We start from the raw sequence: 7,851 nt of genomic DNA on the forward strand, positions 1-7,851 counted from the left end.
AAAAAAAAAATGCTATGAGCAACAGTGGTGTGGGTCATAAAATTCATTTAGTGAGTCAGGACCATTATCTTATGAAAACTATGACAAACTGGAATAGGAAATATTACAATGCCTTGCAAATCAGCCTAAGCACACATCCCAGCTCATGAAACTTATGCTGTGGTTTATGGACGTCTCTGTGTGTGTGTGTGTGTGTGTGTGTGTGTGTGCGTGTACAAGGTCTTGGGGCAAAATGCATTTCTGACAATGGGTCATGGTCAAACACATTTGGAAAACACTCTTTCAGAAGCCCCCTGACTACTTATTTATTTTCAAAGATAGCCTCCACCCAATACAGATTACTTCAAAAGCTTTAGGATGTTTCGCTTCCCTTTGGGCCTATGCTCATGCTTTTCACTCTAGGATGAACTGCCTTTTCTCTCATTTACTCAGGTAATTAGGACTCATCCTTTAAGATTTAGCTTGTAGCTTGCCTCTGGGACATCTGTCTGCCTGTCACCTCCCTTCTTGTCCTTCAGCCTCCCCAGGACTGCTTCAACACCCTGGCGGAGTCTGGTGCAGGGTTCAAAAAATTAGATAATTAACTGTTCACCTGTTTGCTCCCCTTCTTGGCTGTTGACTCCCTGAAGACCTCTATTCCTGTGGCTCTAGTGCAGTCCTGATGGAATAAAAGCTCAGTCTCATCAGTTCTGCCCTTGAAAACCCTGGAAGGCATTCTTGAGGCCTCCTTGTTTCTCAGTCCCTGTACTGAATCAAACAATGCTACTCCAGGGATGGAAGGGAGGACTTGAGCACACTCTTAAACGTGGCTCCTGTAATTTTTAAAACATTGACACATGCTACATTGACATGACATCTTGAAGATACGGATGGTGCAGTGAAAAGTTATGCTTTGAGACTCAGTTCGGCACGCTTGCACATCTGTCCTCTCCCCATCAAGCACCTCTCCCTTGGGGAAACTTCCTCTCACTTCCCAGGGTGGGTCAAATTTCTGCATCATTGCTTCTTAGCACTTTGTACTTCTAGTTGATATTAGCTATGGCCCTTGAAATTTTACCTTCATTTTTATGTTTATGTGATTAATGGTTCTCTAGACACATTAGAAGTTCCTTGCCAGAATATATGTTCCAAGAAACCAGGGACTGAATTTATTTTTGCTCTATAGTATCCACAGTAAATGTTGAAGAAGTGAATGATGACGAGAAGTCCTAGCATGACAAAGACAAGGTAATTCGAGCAGGTGGGAGTCTGAGAGGCACAAGCACTAGAGTGGTAATGATTAATTTTACCCATCAACTTGGCTGGGTCATGGCATCCAGAGAACTGGCCAAACATCATTCTGGATGTTTCTGTGAAGATTTTCTGTATATGTGTGGATAAGATTATTTTAAATTGGTGGAATTTGAGGACAGCAAGTTGCTCTCCATAATTTGGGTGGGACTTGTCCAATCAGTTGAAGGCTCAAATAGAACAAAAGACTTATCTCTGGGCAAGATGAAACTCTGCCTGTAGACAGCCCTTGGACTTGAACAGCACCAGTAACTCTTTTGGGTTCCCAGCTTGACAGCCTACCCTGAGGATTTTTTACTTACTACACTTCATAATCCCATGAATCAACTCTTTAAAATCAATCTCTCTTGGCTGGGTGTGGTGGCTCACACCTGTAATCCCAGCACTTTGGGAAGCTGAGGCAGGCAGATTGTTTGAGGTCAGGCATGCAACGAGTCTAAAGGAAAAGCTACCAAATTCACAAATGTCCCCTGCCATCTTATCATTGTCATTTATTATTTACTGTTACTTTGGTCGAACGATTTCAAAGATATCAAAAGAGCTGAGGAAGCCCAATGTCACACAGTGTAAATTACCAGTAATTTTATGTTAGCAAATTCTTAATTAATGAGAATTTACTTTAAATATAGTTGGTTCTCATATGCTGGATATGTTTTTACAAACATTTCCTTAGAACACGATGACTTAATGTGGTAAAGTCATAGCACGTCTTCTAGCATAGTATGCTTAAAATGTTGTGACCACTTAATAGAGATGCTCAAATGATCAAAAGTTGCATCATTTTTAATTTAGGGAACTCAAGGCTTTGGTCATGTCGAAAGGAAACCTTACATTCCAGGGTCAAAGTAGAAGGACTCTATATCATCTCTAGAATACAGCTAATTGCCATAGCGTGTGTATTTTCAGAGTTATCATAGGCTAAGTGTTTCAGTGGGAGCATTTCTTCTCCTGCATCTTTTATTGTTTCAGTCTTGGACATTTAATCCATCTAGATTATTAAATATGAACGAGAGAAGTTGTGCTCATCAAGTTTCTAGATATTCCAAAAGTTACAAAGACCATTGTCCAAGGGCATTTTTAGAACAATCCTGGATGGTTCTGGTGTCTCCTCTGTGATTCAGTCATTCCAGAGTCTTATTTCCTTGCCTGGCACCATCTTAAAGATATGTAGTGGGGTGTGGTAGATAGAAAATAGAGAATTTTTTTTTTTTAAAGACGTTTTCTTTGTGTTACTATTGAGATTTGAAAATATTTTTAAATAACTATTAAACAATAGAAATATTGAATGGTATTCCCTCTCTTTCTATCACTTTATCAGGATGGCTCCTTTAAAATGTAATGTAATCATGTCATGTTTGTTTTTCTCTCCCTATTTTGATATAGTAAAATACAGTCTGGATTCAACTGTAAAATGTATGTTTAACATACTAACAACAACACAAAGGCTTTGATTTTAAAAGGAAAAAACCTTCATGATCTTGCACATCAGCTGTTTCCACTTAGTGTCTGCATGTTCATGAACATACAATTCCTGACATCATCATATTCATGATAAATAGTTTTTGGATTTGATTTCAGAAATCTACAAAAACACCCAGGAAATATGAAAGAGAGGGAAATTAAGAGCGCTTACAGGTGAGGTGGGGTTGAGGCACCCAGGGCGGGAGAACCCAAAGACAGTCTGAGGTGTGGAGGAAGCCTTGGAGAGTTTCAGATGACATCTTTCAAAATTGAAGCAAGCCTCCTCCGATAGACAAGTGTTGCCTCTGGGGCATTTTCCTGGGCATTATCTGAAGACTTCAACCTCAGAGCAGCTGGCGGGGAGTCTGCTTCACTAATTCTAGCCCTACATTGTGTCAGGGAAACTCCAGTGACTGGCTCATGGGCAACTCATGGCTTCCAATGCCAGGACTCCTGGCCGAAGCAAGGCTGGGCCGGCCATCTTTGAGGCCACTCCCTGCTCCCAGGCTCCCACCATAACAACTGTGCCTGCCATTTACAGAGCTCTTCCTGGGTTCTAGGCAGGATTCTACTCCCTTAACAGCCAGTTTTCCATTATTAATACCTATTGGTATACATCACTTTTAAAAAGAAAGATGAATAATAATAAGAAGGGCATAAATACCCCTTCAAATCCTTTGATAACGGAGGTGTGCAATATTATGGGGAAAAGAAATATGACTTTTCGGTTGTTTCACTGTAGTTGAGGTCTTTATTTGGGTTCTAGACCACTCCCTCCAACAAACACTCACACACGTACACACACACTACACCCACCCCACAGATACACAGTGGTCTTGCTTCATAAGATAAAGGAGACTTTCCATATCCCTTTCCTGATCTAACTAGGTCAAGTCTATTAAACTCACTTTGAACACCATGTACCTTTAATTAAACAGCACTTTTTGATGTTGTAATATTATAAGTATAGATTTTTAAATTGATATCTGTTTTTCTCAATTTTTCATTCTGTGTTAACAAAAATCATCCCTTCCATTCTTCCTCCCTCCCTCCCTCCCTCCCTCCATTCTGCCCTCCTCACTTTCTCACATTATCCTGTAGCACTGGGCATGTTACATGTAAGCTGAATGATGCACACAATGATGATGGAACACTGGCAGGGGTGACTCTGCATCCTCATTCCCTTGCATAGGGGAAACTGTAGACCCACCTGTATACATGTTGAGCTTTCCTACTTGAGGGAGAGGTGCTGGAATGTTTAAAGTCATTATTTCTTCTCTCTAGATTGTTAATATGCCCTCAGCTTCTCCCATCCACAGGCAACTGAATCATCGACTCATTGTAAGCCAGCTAGCAGAGGTCTCTGGTCGTGGTGGTGATATGGTTTGGATTTGTGTACCCACCCGAATCTCATGTTGAATTGTAATCCCCAGTGTTGGAGGTGGGGCCTGGTGGGAGGTGATTGGAACATGGGGGCAGACTTCCCTTTTGCTGTTTTTGTAATAGTGAGTGAGTTCTCATGAGATCTGGTTGTTTGATAAATGTCTGGCACTCCCCTCTGCTCGCCCTCCTTCTCTCCTGCTCCAAGGTAAGATATGCCTGCTTCCCTTTCACCTTCTTCCATGATTGTAGGTTTCCTGAGGCCTCCCCAGTCATGTTTCCTGTATGTATATGTACATGTACATATACATATAAATTACCCAGTCTCACGTAGTGCTTCATAGCAATGGGGAATGGACTAATACAAGTGGGTCCCAGGCATCAGGCACACAGATATGTGTGTGGTCGTAAGTATGGTATATGTGCAGGTTTGATGTAGACCCACATGATGCTCTAGGGTCTTACAGACATGCATATTCAATGAATAGCACGTAAGAATTATCCACCCCCATTGTTATGGTTGTTATTGACACAGTTTGCCACGCTTTTGTGCTTAGCTTTCAGTTAGCAGAAACCAGCCCTCATAAATCAAGCTGCATATGACATGATAGAAGAGAAATTGAGAGGATTTATATTATCTTCTGGGAAGGATTATAGAAAAGAGCTTCATTAGAAATTGGGAGTGACAGGAAGAGAACACATTTTTTTGTTATTGTTAAGCCTAAGTCCCTTCCATCTGTGGAAGCACAGAGGCAAGATACCTTCCCATTGCATGGAGCCCCTATAATTGATGCATGTGTGGTGGCTGGGAGAGGAAGACAGGGCCAAGAACATCATTTGCTGTCTCTTTTGCAAATAACTGCAGGGTGGTCTTATATAAATCATATTTATGGGTGTCATCCAGAGCTAGAAAGGGTGATGAGGCCGCAGAATGTCAGGCTAACTGGGCAAGGCAGTCATGGGTATGTTCGAAAATACAAAGCAGAACTTTGTTGAATGTTGACCCCTTCCCTGGGTCCCCTGATTAAGACAAGAATAGAAAAATACATTGATCCCATGTAAAATGGAATTTTCTTTAATAAGATGAGAAGGCGGAATGGCAAATTTTCATTGTGGAAATAACCGCCAAAAGTCTAGATTGTTGTAAATACGGTTTCCCAATAGTACCATCAAGGAAAACAACACAAATATTTGTGTGTGATGGCTTAAAGGGAATGAAGAGTGGGTGATTTATAGGCTTTGGAGGATTTGTTCTTAAGACAGCTGTTGGGCTGTACCCCAAGCAGTGTCAGGTCATTGAAATCAGCACACACATAGAACAAGGCATAACAGAGCACCTTGTACTTTGCAATATTTCATTAAAGACTCACACAAAAATCAACATAATGTGATACTTGCAACTTCAAAAGCAAACTCAGTAACTAAGGAATCCCCAAACCTCAGTTGATAATAAATCAACACATGCTGATGATCTTGGTGAAGGAAATCACACTGTTTAGGCTGAAGAAAACCTGCCTAAATGAGTAGTTCTCTTTTGAGAGTCAGGGTTGGTTCACCTGGGGGAACTATTGGCCCAGTCGAGGGGACCTTCAATTATTACAAGGATAATCAGTCCTCCTCATTACCCTGATGGTTCTGAATTTCCAGGCTTTAAAACCTGATTCCTTTAAAGGCAAAGCAGGGGGCAATAAGATGCAGAGATAACAGCAAGGCAGAGGATGTTACAGTTTGCCACCTTTGTGTTTTTGTTATTTGCTTGGAGTGAAATAGCCACCACTTGCAATTTGAAACTAAAGGTGGATCATTCTAAGTTCCCAGTGGAATCATGCTGATGAATAGAGTGACTCTAATCCAGAGAAGCATAAACATCAACCTCAGCTAATTCACAAAGGGCGTGCCCAGCGAGGTTGGGGGGTTGGTGGTCTCCTTTGTCAGCAGATGAGAACAGCTGAAATTTACATTCTATCCACAGGCTGCCAAATACTTACACAGACACATGCATTCACCTATTATGTGGGTTTATATGTGCAAATAGGCAGGCCAAAAGTAGGATTAGATGAATCTGAATCAGAGGAATGATCGAAACTGGATATGTGATTCTTTTAAAACATTAAAGAGTATGTGTGCGTGTATTATCTTGCCATGTACGGTGAAGTGGAGCAGACACTGGATTTTTCATCTTAGAAGACCTAGATTTCAATCTTACCTTGACCATTTCTAGGTGTGCATTCAGTGGCACATTATTTAAGCGCTCTCATTTCGTTTCTTTTTTTGTAAATTGGATTTGGTATTAATACCCAGTTCACGCACACTCTTTTAAAAGGATTAAACGTGCCTGGTGGAAAGCCTGCCTCTTAAAGGGCATGCAGTCAAGTTCAGCTGCTGTGTTTAGTAACGTTATCTGATGATAGGCACATATTTTAATACTCTATTACTTTACTTCACAAAATGACTTATTCACACAAAAGAAAGCAGAGGCTGCGAAGGTTTATTTGACTTTACGTAAAAAACACAACACACTCCTCTCTGCGTTATTTTCCTTTTCTTTCTCAAATCTTAATGCTGTGACTACTTTTGTTCCATTTAGTTAAGAGAAGTCAACATTGCTGAAGGCTGTTTATACTGCTTTGGGGATGACGAACCTCTATCCCATAATCTAGCCCTTGATTTAATTCCATCCATCCCACATAGATAAAGGAAAAACAAGAGTTTATACTTCTCTTTCAACATTTTAAAGAAGTAAACCTTTCTAAATTGTTTCATTTTTAGGTTATTTTTTAAAAGTTGTAGCAAAATATATACATAACATAACCTTTCCTATTTTAACCATTTTTAATTATACAATTTGGTGGCATTAAGCAGACTCACAGTGTTATGCAACCATCACCACCAACCATCTCCAGAGCTTTATTATCATCCCAAACATAACCTCTGCACCCACGAGATCTGTGATGGGTAATACTGAGTGTCAACTTGATCGGATTGAAGGATACAAAGTATTGATCCTGGGTGTGTCTGGGAAGGTGTTGCCAAAGGAGATTAACATTTGAGTCAGTGGGCTGGGAAAGGCAGACCCACCCTTTATCTAGGTGGGCATCATCTAATCAGCTGCCAGTGCAGCTAGAATATAAAGCAGGTAGAAAAACATGAAAAGAGAGACTGGTCTAGCCTCCCAGCCTACATCTTTCTTCCATGCTGGTTGCTTCCTGCCCTCGAACGTGGACAAGTTCTTCAGTTTTGGAGCTCAGACTCTGGTTCTCCTTGCTCCTCGGCCTACAGATGGCCTATTTTGGGACCTTGTGATTGTGTGAGTTAATACTAAATATATATATTCCATTAGTTCTATCCCTCCAGAGAACCCTGACTAATACAAAACCATAACTTTCCATTTTACCATCCTCTCAGCCTCTGGAACCTTTATTCTACTTTCTGCCTCTATGAAGTTGAATGTTTTAGATATCTCGTGTAAGTGCAATCATATAGTATTTGTCCATTTATGTTTGGCTTATTTCACATAGCCTGTCCTCAAGTTTCATCCATGTTGTAGCACGCATCAAAATTTCATTTCTTTTAATGGTCGAGTAATATACCATTGTATGTATACACAGTCAACCCTCAGTAATGGGGAGTTGGATCCAGGACCCATTGCAGATACCAAAATTCGAAGATGCTCTAGTCTCTGATATAAAATGATGTAGTAATCACATATATCTTGCACAC

Source organism: Colobus angolensis, unplaced genomic scaffold (genome assembly GCF_000951035.1).
Source record: "Colobus angolensis palliatus isolate OR3802 unplaced genomic scaffold, Cang.pa_1.0 Scaffold42, whole genome shotgun sequence".
NCBI lineage: Eukaryota > Metazoa > Chordata > Mammalia > Primates > Cercopithecidae > Colobus > Colobus angolensis.